Source organism: Mus musculus, chromosome 11, assembly GCF_000001635.26.
Source record: "Mus musculus strain C57BL/6J chromosome 11, GRCm38.p6 C57BL/6J".
In the NCBI taxonomy this organism is placed as follows: Eukaryota; Metazoa; Chordata; class Mammalia; order Rodentia; family Muridae; genus Mus; species Mus musculus.
Window position 1 is genome coordinate 96076257 of NC_000077.6, and position 21972 is coordinate 96098228.

The 21972-nt window shown below is 44.7% G+C and overlaps 1 non-coding gene across 1 annotated transcript; it reads right to left on the reverse strand.

The window, feature by feature from the left end:
- Positions 1-7416: 7416 nt before the first annotated feature.
- Positions 7417-7600, reverse strand: Gm22423. The gene has a single exon (XR_003949962.1). It is a non-coding gene; the product is annotated as a U2 spliceosomal RNA (small nuclear RNA).
- Between the last annotated feature and the right edge of the window lie 14372 nt (positions 7601-21972).

Genomic DNA, 21972 nt, shown 5'->3' on the forward strand with positions numbered 1-21972 from the left:
ACATGGACTCACAAGTTGAATGGTGGAAAAAAAAAACTCAACAAAATACAATTAAAACCAGGCTTGCTATTTCGTACCCGAAATTTTAGCACTTGGCAGGTGCTTAGGAGACAGGAAAGTCAGGAGTTCAAGGCCAGACTAAGCTTCTTGAGTTTAGGTAAAAAAAACAAGGTAGGGCTAGACAATTGTATTGGGAGTGGGGAGAACTCTAAAACGAAAATAATAATTGGTAGGATGAAGCGTGCAAAGAATTCAGGTGGTGCATGCTTGTAATTTCAGACATCGGAAGGCTAAGGCAGGAAGACGGAGCACTTGCTCCAGGCCAGTCTGGAGTAAGTAGCAAAACCTGGCTTAAAACGACAAAACAATGCCGGCCAGTGGTGGCGCACACCTTTAATCCCAGCACTTGGGAGGCAGATGCAGGCAGATTTCTGAGTTCGAGACCAGCCTGGTCTACAAAGTGAGTTCCAGGACAGCCAGGGCTATATAGAGGAAACCCTGTCTCAAAAAACCAGCAACAACAAAGAAACAAACAAAACCACATGTGTATGCACACAAGCACAAAGGGTAGGGACAGAAAAACAGGACTGCAGTAACCATTCACTAGTGAATTAGAAAACCTTCCTGGAAAGCAGTTTGGCAATACTTTTTATTTGAAATGCTATGAATGAGCCATCCTCTTTGACCCAGTAATTCTTGAGTAACTGAGGACCTTTAAATGCTCCACCCTCCTTGAGTCAGTATTAACACTTCTAGGAACCTGCACTAAATAAATAATGTCCTGCAAAGGTTCTGATAAAAACAGAATGAATGCCGGGCAGTGGTGGCACACGCCTGTAGTCCCAGCACTTGGGAGGCAGAGGTAGGTGGATTTCTGAGTTCAAGGCCAGGCTGGTCTACAAAGTGAATTCCAGGACAGCCAGGGGCTACACAGAGAAACCCTGTCTCAAAAAACAAAACACAAACAAACAAAAAGAATGAACATTAAAGACCTGTGTCGTTGCTTCTGCTTTTTTGAGACAGGGTCCCTCTTTGAAGCCCTGACTGTCCTGGAACTCAAAGAGATCTCCCAGTCTCCCAATTGTTAGGGTTAAAGGTGTTTGCCACCATGCTCTGTGCAGAGCTTACTAAATGAGAAAACTAAATGTCACTCTGATAGTAAATGCTTAAATAAACAATATATATTTATATATAAACATAAATATTTATATGTAAACATAAATTTAGGGCTGGTGAGATGGCTCAGCGGTTAAGAGCGCCGACTGCTCTTTCAAAGGTCCTGAGTTCAAATCCCAGCAAGCACATGGTGGCTCACAACCATCCATAACAAAAATTTGATGCCCTCTTCTGGAGTGTCTGAAGACAGCTACAGTGTACACACATATAATAAACAAACAAACAAACAAATAAATAAATAAATCTTTTTTAAAAAACCATAAATTTAAAGGTATATAGGTTTTTTGCCTGAATGTATCCCACAAATGTGCCTGATGCCCTCAGAGGCCAAAAGAGGGCATTAACTTCCATGGTACTGGAGTAAGAGATATTTGTGCGTCACCTTGTAGGTGCTGAATCTCAAAGTCAAGTCCTATGGAAGAACAGGCAGTGCTCTTAACTGATGAGCCATCTCTTCAGCCCTAATTTATTTTATTTTAGTTTGGTACTGTATTTGAAAGTGCCAGCGTGGCAATCAGAGGCCAATTTTCAGTTCGCCCCTTCCACTGTAGGTTCCAGGGATTGCCGTCTAGCTTGTAAGGTGATTGCTCTGACCCATCTTATTGGCCCTAAATAAGACAGGCATTGTAGTCCATTTATAAAAATAAGCAGAAACAGGAACTGGAGAGATGGCTTGGCCAGCGGTTAAGAACACTTGCTGCTCTTCCAGAGGACAGAAGTGTGGTTTCCAGCAACCACGTCAGGCAGCTCGCAGCCCTTTGTAACACCATCTCCACCTCTAGAGCACCCAAGACTATGCCTTCTGCAGACACCCACACTCAGGCACACATGTCCACATGTAGATGCACAACCATACATACTTACTCTTACTGAAATCTTTAAAGATTTATTTATTTATTATATGTAAGTACACTGTAGCTGTCCTCAGATACTCCAGAAGCTGGCATCAGGTTTTGTTACGGATGGTTGTGATCCACCATGTGGTTGCTGGGATTTGAACTCGGGACCTTCAGAAGAGCAGTCGGTGCTCTTAACCACTGAGCCATCTTGCCAGCCCCTGAAATCTTTAAAAATAAGCAAGAATAAACATGAGATAAAATCACGAGGATTTTTTTTTCTTTTTCTTTCTTTCTCTTTTTCTTTTTTGAACGGGGTCTCACATAGCCTAGGGTGGCTTTCAATTCTATCCAGGTTCTGGTTGAAATCTTAATCCTCCTGTCTCCAACCTCCAAGTTCTGGAATTACAGGCATGCACCATCATGCCCAGTTTAAGAATATTTTCATTTATTCTTTATTTTTTTCTCTTTCTTTCTGAGATGAGATATTGCTATGTTGCTATGTAACCCCGGCTGGCTAGGACCTTGCTATGCAGATTAAGCTGTGGTTGAAGTCAGAGTGATCCTGCTGCCTCTGTGTTCCCAGGGCTGGGATTACAGGTGTGATTCTATGGAGAAAACTTTCAGGGCTGGAGAGATGACACGGGGTTTAGGACACTAGAGGACCAGAGTTTGGTTCCCAGCATAATAGGGTGGCTCACAGCAACTTGTAACTGGAGTTCTAGGGGACCCCCATACCCTCTTCTGGACACCAAAGGGCACATGCACATACTCTGCCCCACCCCCACCCCCACCCACATACATAATTAAAAACTGGGCTCCTGAGACCTCTGCAGGTAAAGGACCTGACCACCAAGGTCTACAACCTAAGTTCCATTCCCAGGACCCACATGGTGGAATGAGAACGGGACCACAACAAGTCGTCCTTTGCTTACTGGCTCCCATCCTTCCTCACCCCCCCCCCCCACTCAGCTAGAACACAATAAATTAGTAAATGTAACAAAACATGAAAACAATTCTTTTCTGATACATTGTCTTTCTATGTAGCCCTGGCTAGCCTGGAACTCCATATGTTGTCCAGGCTAGCACTGAATTTACAAAGCTCTACCTGATTCAGCCTCCTAAGAACTGGGATTAAGGGGACTGACGAGATGGCTCAGCAGGTAAGAGCACAGACTGCTCTTCCGAAGGTCCTGAGTTCAAATCCCAGCAACCATGTGGTGACTCACAACCACCCATAATAAATAAGATTGGACGCCCTCTTCTGGTGTGTCAGAAGACAGGTACAGTGTACTTATATATAATAATAAGTAAATCTTTGGCTTGTTGACTGGAGCGAGCAGAGGTCTTAAAATTCGATTCCCAACAACCACATGAAGGCTCACAACCATCTGTACAGCTACAGTGTATTCACATACATAAAATAAATAGATAAATCTTTAAAAGAACTGGGATTAAAGTCATGGCCACAATGTATGGCTAAAATTAAATGCAAAGGATCCTCATCAGCATAATAAGTAGTGCTTCAGTCTCACACAGTTCAATTTAAAAGAAAAGATGAGGGCCAGCGAAGATGTGTCACAGTTAAGAGCACTGGCTGTTCTTCCAAAAGCCCCAGATTTGGTTCCCAGTACCGGTGTGACTGCTCCCATAGTCTGTGACTCTAGAGAATATGACTCCCTTGCATGCATTTGGTACAAATGCATTCCTGAACTAAAATACTCATACAATTAAAATAGGTTTTAAACTGGCAAAATAAAAATTAAACATAAGTTATTTTTTTTAACACAGAGAAAAGGTTCGTGATTTAAAGAAATTTGAGGAGGGCGGTGGTGGCACACGCCTTTAATCCCAGCACTCGGAGGCAGAGGCAGGCAGATTTCTGAGTTCGAGGCCAGCCTGGTTTACAAAGTGAGTTCCAGGACAGCCAGAGAAACCCTGTCTCGAAAAACAAAACAAAACAAACAAAAAAAAGAAGAGGTGAAAAAAAAAAAAAAGAAATTTGAAAGATGCAAAATGAGACACTGGGTTAGTTGTTATCACTCTTCAAAGTAAACATTTGGGGAGACAGAGATAGGAAAGTCACTGCAAGGGGCTGCAGAGATGGCTCAGCGGGTAAGAGCACTGACTGCTCTTCCGAGGTCCTGAGTTCGAATTCCAGCAACCACATGGTGGCTCACAAACCATCCATAATGAGATCTGATGCTCTCTTCTGGTCTGTCTGAAGACAGCTATAGTGTACTTATGTATGATAATAAATAAATCTTTGGGCCAGAGCTGACCAGAGCAAGCAGAGGTCCTAAAAATTCAAGTCCCAACAATCATATGAAGGCTCACACCCATCTGTTTAGCTACAGTGTACCTATATACATAAAATAAATAAATAAATAAATAAATAAATAAATAAATAAATCTTAAAAAAAAAAAAAAAAAAGGAAAGTCACTGCAAGTTGAGGGCCAGTCTGGTCTACATTGCAAGTTCGAGACTAGCTGGGACTATATAATGAGGAAGAAAAACATGAACCAACCAACAAAAGATCAGAGGACTGTCAGGAACTGGGGTGAGAGTTCGCTCAGGAAATTGCTCTGCAAGCATGGAGTTTGATTTCCAGAGCCTGTAACGTCATGGCTTGGAATTACAGTGCTGGCAACTGTAGGAGTGGCTGGCGTAGAGGTTGGGGTGGGGGTGCTCTCTGGAATTCTCTGGCCAGCCAGACCAGACTGCTTGGCAACTTCCAGGCCAATGAAAGACCATATCTTAAAAAAAAAAAAAAAAAAAGTAGGCTCTGGCATGTTGGAACAATGTAGCAGGAGGTATCAGAAAAGTTACCACAGGGATAACTGGCTTGTGGCTGCCAAGCGTTCATAACCACATTCGCTTTTTGATCCTTCGATGTCGGCTCTTCCTATCATTGTGAAGCAGAATTCACCAAGCGTTGGATTTTTCACCCACTAATAGGGAACGTGAACTGGATTTAGACCATCGTGAGACAGGACCTTTTGAAGAGCAATCGGTGCTCTTAACCACTAAGCCATCTCTCCAGCCCGTCTTAAAATTCTTAAGCGATAAGGAGGTCAGAAGCCTCCTGCCTTCTGTTTTTCATAACCCACGCACACACGCGCGCTCCACAGTCGGGAACAATCATGGAGGAAGAGGGTTCCCAGACTGCCCTTTGAGAATAAAATGGGAGGCCAGAACCAAAGTCTTTTGGATAAAGCACCACGACTGACTACACACTAACCCGTTTGGCTGCCTTCCTTCCCAAGGCACAGATCGTTCCAGCATGGGAAAGACCCTCCCTCCCTCCCTCCCTCCCTCCCTCCCTCCCTCCTTTTTGACCCGTTTTCACTCCTCCAACATACACTCAATAAAATTAAAAAAAAAAAAAAAAAAAAAAAAAGTAGAAAGTTTGTAGAAAGGACAGATGGTCCTCTAGCCTAAACACATGCACGGGCATATGTACGCATGCACATGCGTGCGCACCCACAAACAAGTATAGACACATAAAAAATACATATAAAATACATATGAAATATATATATATAAATATATATATATATATATATGTGTATATATATATATGGTTAAAAGATCGGAAGGGAGTATGTTTCTTATCAACCGCATCTTAAGAGTTGCCTCCATCAGATTGGCCTGTGGGCAGGTCAATGGGACATCTTCTTGATGGCCTATTGATGTGGGAGGCTCAGCTCCTGGTGGATAGTGGAACCCCTGAGCAGGTGGTCTTGGAGTATGTTAGACACTAGCAAGGGGGAGGGAGAAGTTAAACAATAAGCAGTGTTCCTGCTTGGCCTCTGCTTCAATCCCTGCCACCCTGGCTTTTCTTTACGATAGGCTCGGGACTGTAAGATAAAATTAACCCTTCCCAAGTTGCTTTTGGTTATGTTGTTTATCACAGCTATAGCAAGCAACCTAGAACAGTATGTAGTATGTTATTTTTTTTAATTTAAACAATGTTTATTTTTAAAAATATTTTTAAATATTGATTTTTATGTGTATGAGTGTTTTGCCTGCATGTCTGTACGTGCACCATGTGCATGGCTAGAGCCATGGAGATAAGAAGGTGAAGGATCCCCTGGAATTGAACTCAGGGATGGTTGTGAGCCACCATGTGGGTGCTAAGAATGAAGCCTAGGGCTGGTGAGATGGCTCAGTGGGTAAGAGCACCCGACTGCTCTTCCGAAGGTCCGGAGTTCAAATCCCAGCAATCACATGCTGGCTCACAACCATCTGTAACAAGATCTGATGGCCTCTTCTGGAGTGTCTGAAGATAGCTACAGTGTACTTACATATAATAAATAAATTAAAAAAAAAAAAGAATGAAGCCTAGTTCTAACCACTGAGCCATCTCTCCAGCAACATTAGTTACTCTTGTCTTTTTATTATTTTTAAAAATACTTGGTTTTATTTTATGTACCTTGGTGCTCTGCCTGATTGTGTATGTGTGGGGCTGTCAGATCCTCTGGAACTGGAGTTACAGACAGTTGTGAGCTGCCACGTGGTTGCTGGGAATTGAGCCCAGGTCTTTTGAAAGACCAGCCAGTGTCCTTAGCCACTGAGCCATCTCTGCAGCACATGTTTATTCTTATCTTACGTGTATGGATATGCTGCCTGCTTGACTACATACTATGTATGTGCAGTGCCCTGAGAGGTCAAAGATTGCATCAGGTACTCGGGGTCTGGAGTTACAGACAGTTGGGAGCTGTCTGCCAGCACCCATAGGGCAGACAGTTAACAATGTCTCTAACTGCAGTTCCAGAGATGCTGGGAATTGAACCTGAGTCTTCTGGAAGCTAGTGCTCTTAACTGCTGAGGCCTCTTTCCAAACCTCAATTTTTTTTTTTTTTTTGTATATTTGTTGGTTTGTTTTTGAGCCAGCTCTGGCTGGTCTTGAACTCACAGGGATCTGCCTGCCTCTCCCTCTGCTTCCTCAATGCTGGGATTAAAGGCACCACCATACCTCACCTCAAAAAGAATTCTTTTAATTTTTTTATTTTTATTTTTTTGAGACAGGGTTTCTCTGTGTAGCCTGGCTGTCCTGGAACTCACTCTGAAGACCAGGCTGGCCTTGAACTCAGAAATTTGCCTGCCTTTGCCTCCCAAGTGCTGGGATTAAAGGTATCACCACGCCCGGCCCTTTTAAAATTTTTTATGTGCACTCGCACATGCACATTTGTGTGTGTATGTGTGTGTGTGTGTTTAAATGAATACCACATGTGTGCGGGTACCCACGGAAGCCACCAGAGAGGGTGTGGAATCCCTTAGAGTTGGAATTACAGGTGGTTGTGAACAGCCCAAATTCCTAATAGTTAATTAATTTCTTAAATTTATTTTTTAAAGATGTGTTTATTTTTTTATTTTTTATTTTGTAAGTCCCTGAAGGGGGGAGGGTGCACCGTTCCCAGAGGTACTGCAATACCAGATCAATGCATGGATGGATGGAGAAAACTCCTATTCCAACTTCCAAAAATCCATTTAATATATTGTCCTTGGATAGAGGACGTATCAGATATTGAACGGATAAGAACAAATAGTACACTTGATATTAGCCAAAAGGCTGAAAATCGATTAAAGGTGTGTTTATTGTATTACTATATATGTATGAGCGTTTTGCCTGTGTGTACTTCTGTGCACCATGTGCATGTAGCTGGTGGCTGCAAGGTTAGAAAAGGGCCTTGGTTCCCTGAAACTGAAGTTAAAGATAGTTGTGAGTTACCATGTGGGAGCTAGGAATCAAACCCAGTTCCTCTGCAAGACTGTCCTAGTCAGGGTTTGTGTTCCTGCACAAACCATCTAGACCAAGAAGCAAGTTGAGGAGGAGAGGGTTTTTCAGCTTACACTTCCACATTGCTGTTTATCACCAGAGGTAGTCAGGACTGGAACTCAAGCAGGTCAGGAAGCAGGAGCTGATGCAGAGGCCATGGAGGGATGTTCCTTACTAGCTTGCTCCCCTGGCTTGCTCAGCTTGCTTTCTTACAGAACCCAAGACTACCAGTTCAGAGATGGCACCACCCACAATGGGCCCTCCCACCCTTGATCACTAACTGAGAAAATGCCTTGCAGCTGGATCTCATGGAGGCATATCCTCAAGAGAGGCTCCTTTCTCTGTGATAACTCGAGCTTTGTGTCAACTTGACACACAAAACTAACCAGTACAAAGACCAACATGTGCTCTCAACCGATGAACCAACTCCTCATCCCTCCTAATAGTAAATTCCTTATTGTATAGTAAGGCTGAATAATGTTTATACAAGTGTGATTATACTTGTATTAAAGATATTTAAAATTGCTGTAGGTGGGTGTGCTGACTCATGCCTGTAATCCCAGTACTCAGGAAGCTGAGGTAGGAAGAGTGACATGAAGTTTAGGGTAGCCTGGGCTTCAGAACAGCATCCTGTGGGAAACAAAATGAAAATGAATCCGAAAGGTCAAAACTCTGGCCTCCTATACAGGCTTTAAGATGGCTGCTCACGACCGTCTGCAACCCCAGCCCCAGGGAATCGGATGCCCTCTTCTTAGCACCCCTGAAGCTTTGCGTTTCAGGCTCCAGAACCGTGTAAACAACATCATGACCAACACCTGTGAACCTGTCATTGTGGTACAGAGGCAGGGGGATCAGGAGTTAAAGCTCCTTGACTACCTCTTGGGTTCAAAGCTGAGCTACATGAGAACCTGCCATCTCCAGAAAGAGAACCTGAGGGCAGGAGAGGGAGTGGCAGATGGAAAGGGTTGGTTTAAAGTCTGCACAGCCGTCTGGGTTGCGGGATGAGATGTGCTGCCACGCCCCTTGCCGGCCCTGGCGGTGATCTTTCCCTTGTCTGGCTTGTCCATCAGTACAAGCTAGCAACAAGTCAGTTACTTAATAGCTTAAGTTATCAGTTCCAGATTCAGCTACTAAAGTTCCTGATTATGGGTTTCAGGCATCTACCGGGGTCTTGGAATCCATCCACGACAGATAAGGTCGCTTGGAAAGTATGTGCTTTAACCCCCCTCTTCCTCAGCCCCTAAGACTGGCCTTGGCTTTGAACTCACAGAAATCCACTTGCCTCTGCCTCCTGAGTGCTATGGGTGAGTGTGGTGATCGAGGTTAGTTCTTTTCTTCTCACTCTGTAGCCAAGGCTGGTCTTGAACTTCCAGGGATGGATGGCCGGCTCAGCAACACATTCCTTTACCCTCTGGGCTCACTAGCCCTCTGTGTATTCTTTTAGTCTGTTCAAGCTGCTATAAGAAACTTATTCTCACCAGGCATGGTGGTGCATGCCTTTAAGCCCAGCGCTTGGCAGTTAGAGACAAGGCGGATCTCTTCGAGTTTGAGGCCAGCCTGCTCTACAAAGTGGGTTTCAGGACAACCAGGGATGTTATACAGAGAAACCATGACTTGAAAAAACACAAACCAAATCAAAAGAGAGAGGAAGAAAGAAAGAAAGGAATTAATTTATCCTCACAGCTCTGGAAGCTGGGAAGTCTAACATCAAGGTGCCTGTAGGCTCAGCCATCACTCTCTAAATTCAAGCCAATCTCTCTTTTCTGGTCTTAGTCACTGTTCTATTGCTGTGAAGAGATACCAAGACCAAGACAACCTATCAGAAAAGCATTTAATTGGGGGCCTCGCTTACAGTTTCAGAGGGTCAGTCCGAAGCTGGCATGGAGGGGAGCATGGTGTTAGGCAGGCTTGGTCCTGGAGCAGTAGCTGAGAGTTTCCATCTGATCCAGAGGCATCAGGCAGAGAACAAAAAGACTGGCCTGGTGTAGGCATTTGAAACATTAAAACTTATCCCTAACGCCACCCAGGGATGAAAGGTCACACTCCCTAATCCTTCCAAAATAGTTCCATCAACTAGGGACCAAACATTCATATTTAGGAGTCTATGGGGACCATTTTCGTTCAAGCTACCACATTATTGACTCCTCATGGGGTAGAAGGGATGAGGCAGCCTTCCAATCTCTCCTTTCCTTCCTTCCTATCTTTGTTTTTTAATTTAAGATAAAGTTATTTATTCATCTTCTTCTCTGTCCTTTCTTCCTGTATATTTTTGTTTGTTTGTTTTTCTCAAAACAGGGTTTCTCTGTATTGCCCTGACTACCCGGGAATTCACTGTGTAGACCAAGACTGGCCTCGAACTCGGAGATCCGCCTGCCTCTGTCTTCTGAGTGCTGGGATTAAAGAAGCCACTCTCTCCACCAAGCCCTTCCTGTGTCATTTGAGACAGGGCCTCACTGTGTACTACGGGTTGGCTGATCTTGAGCTGGGGGGCTCCTTTTGCCATGCACGGCATTACAGGTGTGGGAGACGCTGAGCTTACGCTAAGTTTACGGCTAAGCTTACGCTGAGTTTACGTGGATTCCCGTGCTGCTTTTGTTTCACTTCCGGGCAGCCTCTTCTTTTGTCTTAGGAACCATTCGTTCTTCAGTGTGGATCATGGTCACGTGTGGTTAGCCCTACCCCGTGCTCTGTAAGGATGGAACATAGCTGTTTATCTGTGGGTGTTCAATGCAGCAGTGCTCTCTCTCTATTGGAGAGAGGTTTGAGGCAGGGTCTCATTCTGTATCCTGAGCTGGGACTCACGCTATATCCCAGGCTGGTCTTGAACTCACAGCAATCCCCTGCCTCATCCTTCCCAGTTCTGGGGTTACAGGTGTGCATCACTACACTTAGATTACTATTTCATTCAGAGCTGACAATCTGTATTATTTTGATTCTTCTAAGGTTAGTGAAGCTTGTTTTCTGGCCCAATACATCTCCGAATTGATCCCTTTGTGACTGAGAGCCTAAGCTGTGCTGTTAGCTGCTGGTTTGTTCTCTAAGTGTATTAGTGATTTTCCTCACTGCCGACACAGAATACCAAACAAAAACAACTGGAGGAAAGACAAGTTAATTTTGGCTCACAGTTTGTGGTGACTGCCAATCACAACAGAGACGGGCATCAAGATAGCAGCTGCAGGTGGCTGGTCACATTGTATCAGGTCAAGCAGCAGGGGTAAAATTGCTGATGGCCCCTTTCTTCTTTTTGCTCAGTCTGGGATCCCTTCTAGTGAATAGTACTGCTAACATTTAAGGTGGGTCTTCCTACCTAGAAACCTAATCTGGAATCTCTCTCACAAACATGCCTAGGGGTTTGTCCCCTAAGTGATTCCCGGTTCTCTGGAGTTGACAATCAATTGTAACCATCATCATCAAGTATCTATTGAATTTTTGTTTGTTTGTTTGTTTTTGTTTTTTGTTTTTGTTTTTTCAAGACAGGGTTTCTCTGTGTAGCCCTGGCTGTCCTGGAACTCACTTTGTAGACCAGGATGGCCTCGAACTCAGAAATCTGCCTGCCTCTGCCTCCGGAGTGCTGGGATTAAAGGCGTGCGCCACCACACCCAGCATATCTATTGGGTCTTATTTTGCTTATTTGTTTGAGACAGCTCTGGCTGGCCTAAAGTTTGTCCTGTAGACCAGGCTGGCCTCAAACTTTGAGAGATCCTCTTGCCTCCGTCTCCAAAGTAAGGGAATCAAAGCTATGCACCACCACCCCTGGCTTCTATTGGGTCCTTATGGGTAGTGTTGTTCAAGCTTTCTACTGCCTTGTTGATTATCTACCTAGTTCTATTTCTGTAGTGGGGTACTGATGTCATATGGTGTTACACACTGCTAGTCATAGCTTCAAAGACAGGAGGATTACCAGTCTAAGAATCCATGGCTAGCTTACCCAACACAATGAGACATCGTAATCAGAAAGAACAGCCAGGTGTGATCGCACACACTATTATCTTTGCCCTTGGGAGGTAGAGGCAGAAGAATCACATGGTTCATCATTTACTGTTATATGTATGGGTGTTTTGCCTGCATGGATGTCTGTCCACCACATGTGTATAATACCCACCGCGGCCAGAAGAGGGCACCTGATACCCTGGATTTACAGATTTAGTGAGTCACAATGTGGGTGCTGGGAATCAAACCAGAGTCCTCTGGAAAAGGAGCCAGTGCTCTTAACTGATGAGCTATTTCTCCAGCCCTGAGACTTGCATTAATTAATTTGTTAATTAAGTCCTTCATCGTTCACTTACGCATCTCTATTTATTTTTTGAGACAGGGATTCTCTGTGTAGCCTTGTCTGTCATGGAACTCACTTTGTAGATCAGGCTGAACTTGAACTCACAAAGATCCTCCTGCTTCTACGTCCTGCGTGTTGGGGCTGGAGAGACGGCTCTTCATTTAGGAGAACCAGCTGCTCTTCCAGAGGACCAGGTTCAATTCCCACCATGGACACAGCCATCAGAACTGTCTGTAATTTCAACTCCAGGGGATTCCACACTCTCATATAGAAATAAAAATGCAGGCAAAACACTAATGTATATGAAATAATTTTTTTTTGCAAAAAGTGTAAACATAGGAAGAAAGAAAGAAAGGAAGGAAGGAAGGAAGGAAGGAAGGAAGGAAGGAAGAGAAAAGGAAAGTAACTTACCAAAGCCATCTATCCCTTTCACAGGTGAGTCCCTGGGCTTGACCTCACTGCCAGGCATGACGGCAGTGAGCACCTTTATCCACAGAGCCATCTGGCCACTCAAATGAAAACCTTGAACTAGTTATGTAGATGAGGCTGACTTTGAACTCTTGCTCTTCCTGTGGACACCACTCAAGTAAAATTACCAGTGTGTACTACTTTACCTGGCTTCACAGTCTTTTTTTTTTTTTTAAAGATTTATTTATTTTATATATGTGAGTACACTGTCTGCAGACACAGCAGAAGAGGGCATCAGATCCCATTACAGATGGTTGTGAGCCACCATGTGGTAACTGGGAATTGAACTCAGGACCTCTGGAAGAGCAGTCAGTGCTTTTAATCACTGAGCCATCTCTCCAGCCCCCACCAAGTCTATTCTGAAATACTGTTATTAAAGTACTCATTAGTCAGGGTCAAACATCAAAGTTCTTAGGTATGTGGTGGTACACACCTTTCAGCCCAGCACTCCAGAGGGAGAGGCAGGAGAATCTTGGAGTTCAAGGCCAGCCTGGTCTACAGAGTGAATTCTAGGACAGCCAGGATTGCACAGAGAAATCCTGTCTAGAAAAACCAGATAGATAGATAGATAGATAGATAGATAGATAGATAGATAGATAGATAGATAGATAGATGAGTGGGTGGGTGGGTGGATGGATGGATGGATAGATCGATAGATGGATAGATAGATAGATAGATAGATAGATAGATAGATAGATAGATAGATAGATTTCTTACCCCACCCCATTGTCTACTAACATTTCTTTCCCAGGATGCTTTGCTCTGGCTCCGAGTCCCTTACCCTTTACAACAGTGGTTCTCAACTATCCTAATGCTGCAACCTCTTGACACAGTGTCTCCTGTTATGATGACCCCACTCATGACATTTCATTGCTATTCCAGAACTGTAATTTTGCTACCATTACAAATTGTAATATAAGTATCTGATATGGAGGATATCTAATATGTGACCCCCATGGAAGGGTCATTCGAACACCAAAGGAATTGAGACTCACAGGTTGAGAACTGCTGCCTTACAGCCATGAGACTCACTCAATAGTTTTCTTTAGCTCTTGCTCGAAAGCTTGTCTCCATTTAATATGGCAGCCGTCCAACCTCTATTGTCCCTAATCTTCTTACGCTGCTTTTATTTACTTATTGTAAAAGGTAAGCTAGTTTTGGCTGGGAATGTAGTTTAGTTGATAGAATGCTTACCTAGTATGCATGAAACCCTAGATTCAATACTCAGCACCTCAAGTTCTGTGTGTGGTGACTCGCCACACCAGGAATTCAGTGGATCTGTAGAAGCAGAAGGTTCAAGGTTATCCAGGGCTATTTTTGAGCTTGGGCTAGAGACCTTATCGCAAAAAGGAGGGTAAAGTGGGAATTCCAGGTTTCCTTGGAGACTCAGGTGTGTCCTTTGATATTTTTCTGCAAACTCTCTCCTGAGAAGATGCTTTGCTGAAGCAGACACGTGAGAGGATGGTTTGCTGAGAACTGACATGTGGTGGTGTTTTTCCGGAAGTTGCCTGAGGAGAGAACATGTGATGTGTTTGCTGGAGTTGATGCTTGAAAGGATATGTGATGTTTGGAAAGTGCATAAAATATAGGGGCTGGAGAGATGGCTCAGCGGGTAAGAGCACTGACTGCTCTTCCAAAGGTCATGAGTTCAAATCCCAGTAACCACATGGTGGTTCACAACCATCCTTAATAAGGTCTGACACCCTCTTCTGGTGTGTCTGAAGACAGCTACAGTGTACTTAGATATAATAATAAATAAATCTTTAATGTATATATATATATATATATATATATATATATAACCCAACACAGTGGACAGTGCTCTTGCATTGGTTTGCCCTGCAACTCTTTGCTGGTCTTGGTTGGGCTTCACTAAGGCTGGTCTCCACTGGCAATGCTCTTGCATCGGTTCACCTTGCTCTCTCTCTTCCCTGATCTTTGCTTGTCGTGACTTCATAGAGAGAAATGCACCAAACAACCTCTGGTTGGGTTCCAGCTGCTTCTTGCTGCTTCTGTGGACTCGTGCCTATTGGTGGAGCCTTGAAGTTTCTTCCCGATCAAGCTGCCACTGTTGATTCATGGTTGGTGTTTTGCTAGTGGACTGGACTGCTAGCAAGGAAGATTGGAATCACCTTAAAGAATAATTTCTAGGGGTTGGGGGTTTAGTTCAGTGGTAGAGTGCTTGCCTAGCAAGCACAAGGCCCTGGGTTCAGTCCTCAGCTCTGGAAAAAGAAAAAGAAAACAATAATTTCTAAACCTCCATTTGCTATTAACCTTCTTTCCCCTACCTCTGGTGGGTGGTGGGCTAGAAGGGAGGTCAAAGCATTAAAGAGCCATAATTAAAGTAGGTTTTGAAAAATCTAAGCCTACAGAAGGAGCTGGAGAGATGGCTCCATGGTTAAGAGCAGTGACTGCTCTTCCAGAGGATCCAGCACCCACACTGTGGCTCACTAGATCTGAAATTCCAATTGCAGGGTATCTGATGCCCTCTTCTGGCCTCTGAGGGAATCAGGTATAGGTGTGGTGTAGACATCAACTAACACACTCTGTGTGTGTGTGTGTGTGTGTGTGTGTGTGTAACTTGTTTTTATGTATAACTTTTTTTTTTTTTTAGATAAGGTTTCTCTGCGTAACCCTGGCTGTCCTGGAACTTGTAGAGCAGACTTGTCTCGATTTTCAGAGATCCACCTGTCTCTGCCTCCTAAACTATGGGATTAAAGGCCTGTACCACTTCAACAGACTTTATGTGTATTTTTATTACAGTATGTGTATGGGAAGTTTTGCCTACATAAAGTGTATGCATTACATGCATGTCTGGTGTCTGAGGAGGCCATGAAAGAGCATTGGGTTCCCTGGGACCCTGGGACTTGAGCAACAGTGGTTAGAGCTGCCAGGTGATTGCTGGGAGTCAAACAGGGTCCTCTGGAAAAGCAGCCAGAGAGCTACTGAGCCTCTTTCTGGTTTTTTTTTTTTGTTTGTTAAAGATTTTATTTATTTATTTATTTATTTATTTATTTATTTATTTATTATACATAAGTACACTGTAGCTGTCCTCAGACACACCGGAAGAGGGCATTGGATCTCATTACAGATGGTTGTGAGCCGCCATGTGGTTGCTGGGAATTGAACTCAGAACCTCTGGAAGAGCAGTCAGTGCTCTTAACCGCTGAGCCATCTCTCCAGCCCCCATTTGTTTTTTAATTAACCCCATTCAGCACTCAGCAAAGAGCCATAGGCATGGTGACTGTTCAGATTCCAACCCAGGACAAGTGGTGGAGGCACCTGTTTAATAGATCAATGTGGACCTGGGCCTCCAGGTTCTCCCAGCATCCCTCAGTGCTTACCTGTTAGAGGGTAGGGCTGACATACTCTGCCCTCTGAACTTACTAGCCCAGGGAAGAGCCCCTCCCCCACAGGCTCTTCCCTACACAATCCAGACATTTTGGTTGTCTACCTTCTTTTGCTCCTTTTGTACTTCTGGCTGTTGTACTTGGTTTTGCTCCCTCCCTCCTCCTCTTTTCACATGGTTTAGCATCATGAGAGTCTGGACTCTCCCAGATGTGCCTGCCTCTAGCTATGCTCTCCCATGTATCTATAAACTCCTCCATCACTTCTAGGAGCAGTCATGTCCATTCCTTTCCTTTTTCTTTTTTAAAAAATATTTATTTATTTATTATATGTAAGTACACTGTAGCTGTCTTCAGACACTCCAGAAGAGAGCATCAGATTTCGTTACAGATGGTTGTGAGCTACCATGTGGTTGCTGGGATTTGAACTCAGAACCTTTGGAAGAGCAGTCGGTGCTCTTAACCGCTGAGCCATCTCACCAGCCCCCCTTTCCTTTTTCTTTCTTTTATTTTTCATTCAACAATGGTCCCTCCTTCTGGTCTGCATTATTCTTTCACTCAGAGAGCTGCCTGCAGCTTCTAGCATGGCCATCTATACAACAAACAAATACGATTCCATGTAGTGTTTGCCATTTGTTCTTTTGAGCATGCTTACTTTTTAAGCTGCTCAAGGGTAGGTTTGTTGCCTGTTGTACACAGCGTGCTTAAAATAGCCTCTGGCACAGGCGAGATGCTCACTCAGCAAATACCAACTGAATGAACAAATTCATGCCCTCACTCTAAGGATTAAGATCCTGCCGCTTTGTAATCAGCACTCTGACTTTATCCTTGGGCACAACAGAAGTTCTGTTGGGTGGATTTCCTCATTACATGGCCCTCCCTTCCCTGCTAGGTGTGTCTTGCTGTGAACTACTAGGTATGTCTATCCTCACAGGCCCTTGCAAGTCTGACATTCTGTAGAGGTGTTCCTCTCACCCAGAATAGCTTTTCTCTGCAGCCTGGAAATGTCACAGACACCCTTTGAGGCCTAGATTGAGCGCTAATAGCCCTGAGATGCCTACTCCGGATACCTGAGACATTTGGTTTTCCCTGGTGCAGCCCAGCAGCCATAGCAATGAACTGTACCGAAGTGCCTATTTAAGTGTCTTAGACCTCATGTGCACTGACAGCTCTTGCAGAGGTCCTGAGTACAGTTCCCAGCAACCACATGGTGGCTCACAACCATGTGTAATGGGATCTGATGCCCTCTTCTGGTGTGTCTGATGTGAAGATGTTGACAGTGTACTTACATAAAATAAATAAATCTTAAAAACAAACAAATACAAAACAAGTAACCGAGGCATGCAGGAGGATCTCAACTTCCCCACTTGTACCTTCCTGGAGCAACCTCTAGAGGGCAGCCTCATACCGTGCTTGCCTTTCCTACTATAGTCCCTCTGGATGGATGGATGGTTGCATGAATTGGTGGGTGGATGGGTGGGCAGATGAATGGACACGTCAGTGGGGTGGGTACAGTCCACTTGGGTTTGGGGGTTAGCAAATTCTGGGAATAGAATCTAACCCAGCTACCTTAGCAATGGCAAGACCTACTCCTTGACTTCATAGTTTTAGGTTTGGGGACCATGATTGAAACCTGGAAAAAGTTATTGATTTCAAAATAAAAAGAAAGGGGCTGGTGAGATGGCTCAGTGGGTTAGAGCACCCGACTGCTCTTCTGAAGGTCCAGAGTTCAAATCCCAGTAACCACATGGTGGCTCACAACCATTCGTAACGAGATCTGACTCCCTCTTCTGGTGTGTCTGAAGACAGCTACAATGTACTTACATATAATAAATAAATAAATCTTTTTTTAAAAAATGAAAAGAAAGAAAGAAAGAAAGAAAGAAAGAAAGAAAGAAAGAGAGGGAAAAAAGTCACATTATAGAATTAAACAAAGATTAAACAAATAACTCTACTACATTATCCAGTCAGCTAAAATTCAATGTGTGTGAAGCTTGTGTTTAAGCTACATTGCACATGGGATGTGAGTGTGTCTTACTTATTTAGAAGTGTCAAGCCGCTGGGCGGTGGTGGCCCACGCCTTTAATCCCAGCACTTGGGAGGCAGAGGTAGGTGGATTTCTGAGTTCCAGGCCAGCCTGGTCTACAAAGTGAGTTCCAGGCCAGCCAGGGCTACACAGAGAAACCCAGCTGATCAGTGAACTGGTTGGTCTCAGTGAGAAAACGTTTCTCAAAACATCAGGTGAAGAGTCCCTGGAGTCGGCTCAGTGGGTACCACGCTTCCCATAAAAGCACAAGGACTGGACTCTGGATTCCTGCATCCATGGAAATGCCAGATGGATTCTGGAGTCCACCTCTAATCCTAGTGCTTAGAAGTACAGATGGAAGCCGGGCGTGGTGGCGCATGCCTTTAATCCCAGCACTCGGGAGGCAGAGGCAGGTGAATTTCTGAGTTCGAGGCCAGCCTGGTCTACAGAGTGAGCTCCAGGACAGCCAGGGCTACACAGAGAAACCCTGTCTCGAAAAACAAAACAAAACAAAACAAAAAAGTACAGATGGGGATCCCTGGATCAAATCAGCTTGCTAGAGTAGCCAATTGGCAAGATCTGGGTTCACCACACACACACACACACACACACACACACACACACTTAAAAAGAGCAGAATCAGACTGAATAGGGGAGAGAAAAATACATGGCCTGTCCTTCAAGCCTTTCAGCACCCACTGGGCATCACCACCTCTACTTTACATGAGAAATGACTGGCATTCCCATGAGGGTCCTAAGATGGCCACTGTGGATCTGCCCTTGTGTCAAACCCTTTGCCGGTATTATTTTTTGCTTTGTCTTCTTGGTAACCCTCAGAATCAATATGGCTTCTCCTTCCAGAGAAGGACACTTAAGTGCAGACAGACTAAGTAAATGAAGAAATGGGAGTCAGGATTCAGGGCTATCTGACTTCAAAGCCAGAGCTCCCAGCTCAGCATAATATCCTCTTTCTTTCTTTTTTTAAAGGTTTATTTTATGCATAGTATGCACGTCCCCTGGATCCAGAGTTATAGACAGTTGTGAGCTGCCATGTGGGTGCTGGGAATCGAACCCTGGTCCTCTAGAGGAACAGCCAGTGCTCCCAACCACTGAGCCATCTCTCCAGCCCCCAACACCCTCTTTCTAAGTGGCCTGCCCAGTTGCATTTACTGGATGCTTATAAGACGCATGCTAGAGGCTGGTGTGAGGTGCACACTTGCAATCTTAGTACTGGGGTGATGGTGGCACAGAAGCAAGAGGACCTCAGTATAGACCCTGCCCTTCCTCCAAGAAAAGAGCACAAAAGAAAAGAAACAGTAGTCACACAGAAACTGGGCAGAGTGGCACACTGTGTATCCTGTTATCCAGAGCCAATAGGGGTTAGTTCAAGGTTATTCTTGGCTACAGAGTGCGTACAAAGCCAGTCTGCAATTCCTGTAAACCTTTCTGGAAACACATACAAAACCAAACCTGGCTAAGAACCAGTGGCTGGGAAGGTCAAGACACTGCTACATTTTTTATTTTTTATTTTTATTTTATTTATTTATTTATTTTTAATTAGGTATTTTCCTCGTTTACATTTTCAATGCTATCCCAAAGGTCCCCCATACCCACCCCCCCAATCCCCTACCCACCCACTCCCCCTTTTTGGCCCTGGCGTTCCCCTGTACTGGGGCATATAAAGTTTGCAAGTCCAATGGGCCTCTCTTTGCAGTGATGGTCGACTAGGCCATCTTTTGAAACATATGCAGCTAGAGACAAGAGCTCCGGGGTACTGGTAGTTCATATTGTTGTTCCACCTATAGGGTTGCAGTTCCCTTTAGCTCCTTGGGTACTTTCTCTAGCTCCTCCATTGGGGGCCCTGTGGTCCATCCAATAGCTGACTGTGATCATCCACTTCTGTGTTTGCTAGGCCCCCTATTTTTTATTTTTTAAAAAAGGGACAAATTGCTGGGCGTGGTGGTGCACGCCTTTAATCCCAGCACTCAGGAGGCAGAGGCAGGCGGATTTCTGAGTTCGAAGCCAGCCTGGTCTACAAAGTGAGTTCCAGGACAGCCAGGGCCACACAGAGAAACCCTGTCTTTAAAAAACAAACAAACAAACCAAAAAAAAAAAAAAGATAAAAAGGGACAAATTTTCAAGCTGTCTTCTACTTATTCTTATACTCATAGACTAGTGAATTTCTATTTTAAAGGTGCCTTCAGACCTAACACTAGCCAATCCCTGTCTCCACGCTACTTAACTTTTTGGTTAAAGGGGAGCAGAAAGAACTATAAAACCACCCAGGACAGAATGGGGGTCGGGGGAGCGCTGCAGTTCTGCATGAGATGCAGTGAGGCCTCCCAGGTATTGCGAAGGAGCTGAGCTCTGACCTTTCCAGGATCTCTTTATGAAGCTACACCCTCGTCCAAAGGCGCGCTGGACAGGGCTGGAGAGACAGATCCAGCTCAGAGGTTTGAATACTTGTTTTCCAGATGGGCTTGGCTTGGTTCTCAGCATCTATGATAGGTGGCTCACACTGCCTGTAACTCCAGATGCTGGCTTCCAAGTGTGCTTGCATTTGTATATGCACCCCTGACACACATACACATAAATAAAAAGAAAAGAAAATCTTGATGTTTGGAGGTAAGTTATAGTCTCTAGCAGCTGGGGTATATTTCCAGCCCTAAAGTAAACTGTTTTAAGTAAGCTGGAAAGGTCAGACCACAGGCAAAGAAAGAGTTGAGTTTGAGCATGAGTTTAGGGCTTGGTGTGAGATGCGAGAGATTCTGGTGAAGTTGTTCTTTATCTTCAGGAACAGGGAAGAGCAGCTGCCACTTGCAGGGAATTTCCTGGACTAGGAACTTTACTGGTTGAGTGGAAGGAAGTTATCCTTAGGCTCCACATTCACTTCTCCCATTCTTCCACAACTGGGTCCACCCTTTCCCTAGATGGTGCTGAAGCCCCCGCCCCTCACAGCCCGGCCTCTCCCTAAGCCTCGGCCTCCTCATTTATAGAACTCGATTATGATTAATGTTCAACATGCAGCGCATTTAAGTGACCAGCGATGAGGAATTAGAAGGCACAAGCCAAGCCTGGCGGTATGAGCCTGAATGCCTCTTTTTGGGGAGGGAGAAGCAGGAGGCCACCTTTGGCTACCTAGTGAGTTCAAGACCATCCTGAGCTATGTGGGCACAGATAGGGAGGACAAGAGACTAGGGTTGAAGACTACGTGGTCACTCAATTGAGCAGAAGCCAACATACTCACCAGGTCCCTCCCTGCTCCGGAGCCTTAGAAGGAATGTCTAAATGGAGGGTGCAGACAGTTGTAATTTTAGAGAAAGAGTTGGCACGGGCAGAAGCTGGAGAGTGTAAGAAGGCTAGGAAGCAATTTTGTCAGCTAGAAGCCCTGGGAACTTGCATGTAGTAGTTTAGAACCACAGGATATTCCAGGGAACAGACGCACACCATGAGACCCTGAGGCCGGATGCAAAATACCGACCCAGCGAAATGTATCTGCTGTTTGCACTGATCAAACTGGTATAGCAACTTCTTCTGTGAGGAGAAATTTCCCCAGGGTGCAGGTCACCCCACCATACAGGCTCTCCCCAGTCCACCTGCAGGCTGGAAGTCACCCACCCCACATCTTCTCTCTGCCTGCCAGCCTGCTCTGCCCTGATGATCACTGACTGGTCCTCTTGTAAGCAAGCCCCTAACTAAATGCATGGTGTGTCTGGCCATAGCAATGGAACAGTGACTGACGCAGCACCCTTGACTTGTGTCATTGTTTCCTGGATCATATTGCCACCTCCTGTTTGGTGTGTGTATTTAAGACCCACTTAGATAGTCCATAATGGTGTCGACAGAAGAGGCAATGCTCTTGCCCAGAATAGACAAGGCCGTAGATTCAAACCTCAGCAACACAGAAATAAGCAATAGGTGTGGGGCCACAAGTTCATAGTCCAAGGACACGATGCCAGACCAGGTAGGGTCATAATAAGACTCTGCCTGGAAAAACTGCAAAATGGCAACACTTGGGCTAGAGCGATGGCTCAGCAGTTAAAGGCACTTGCTGCTCTCCCAC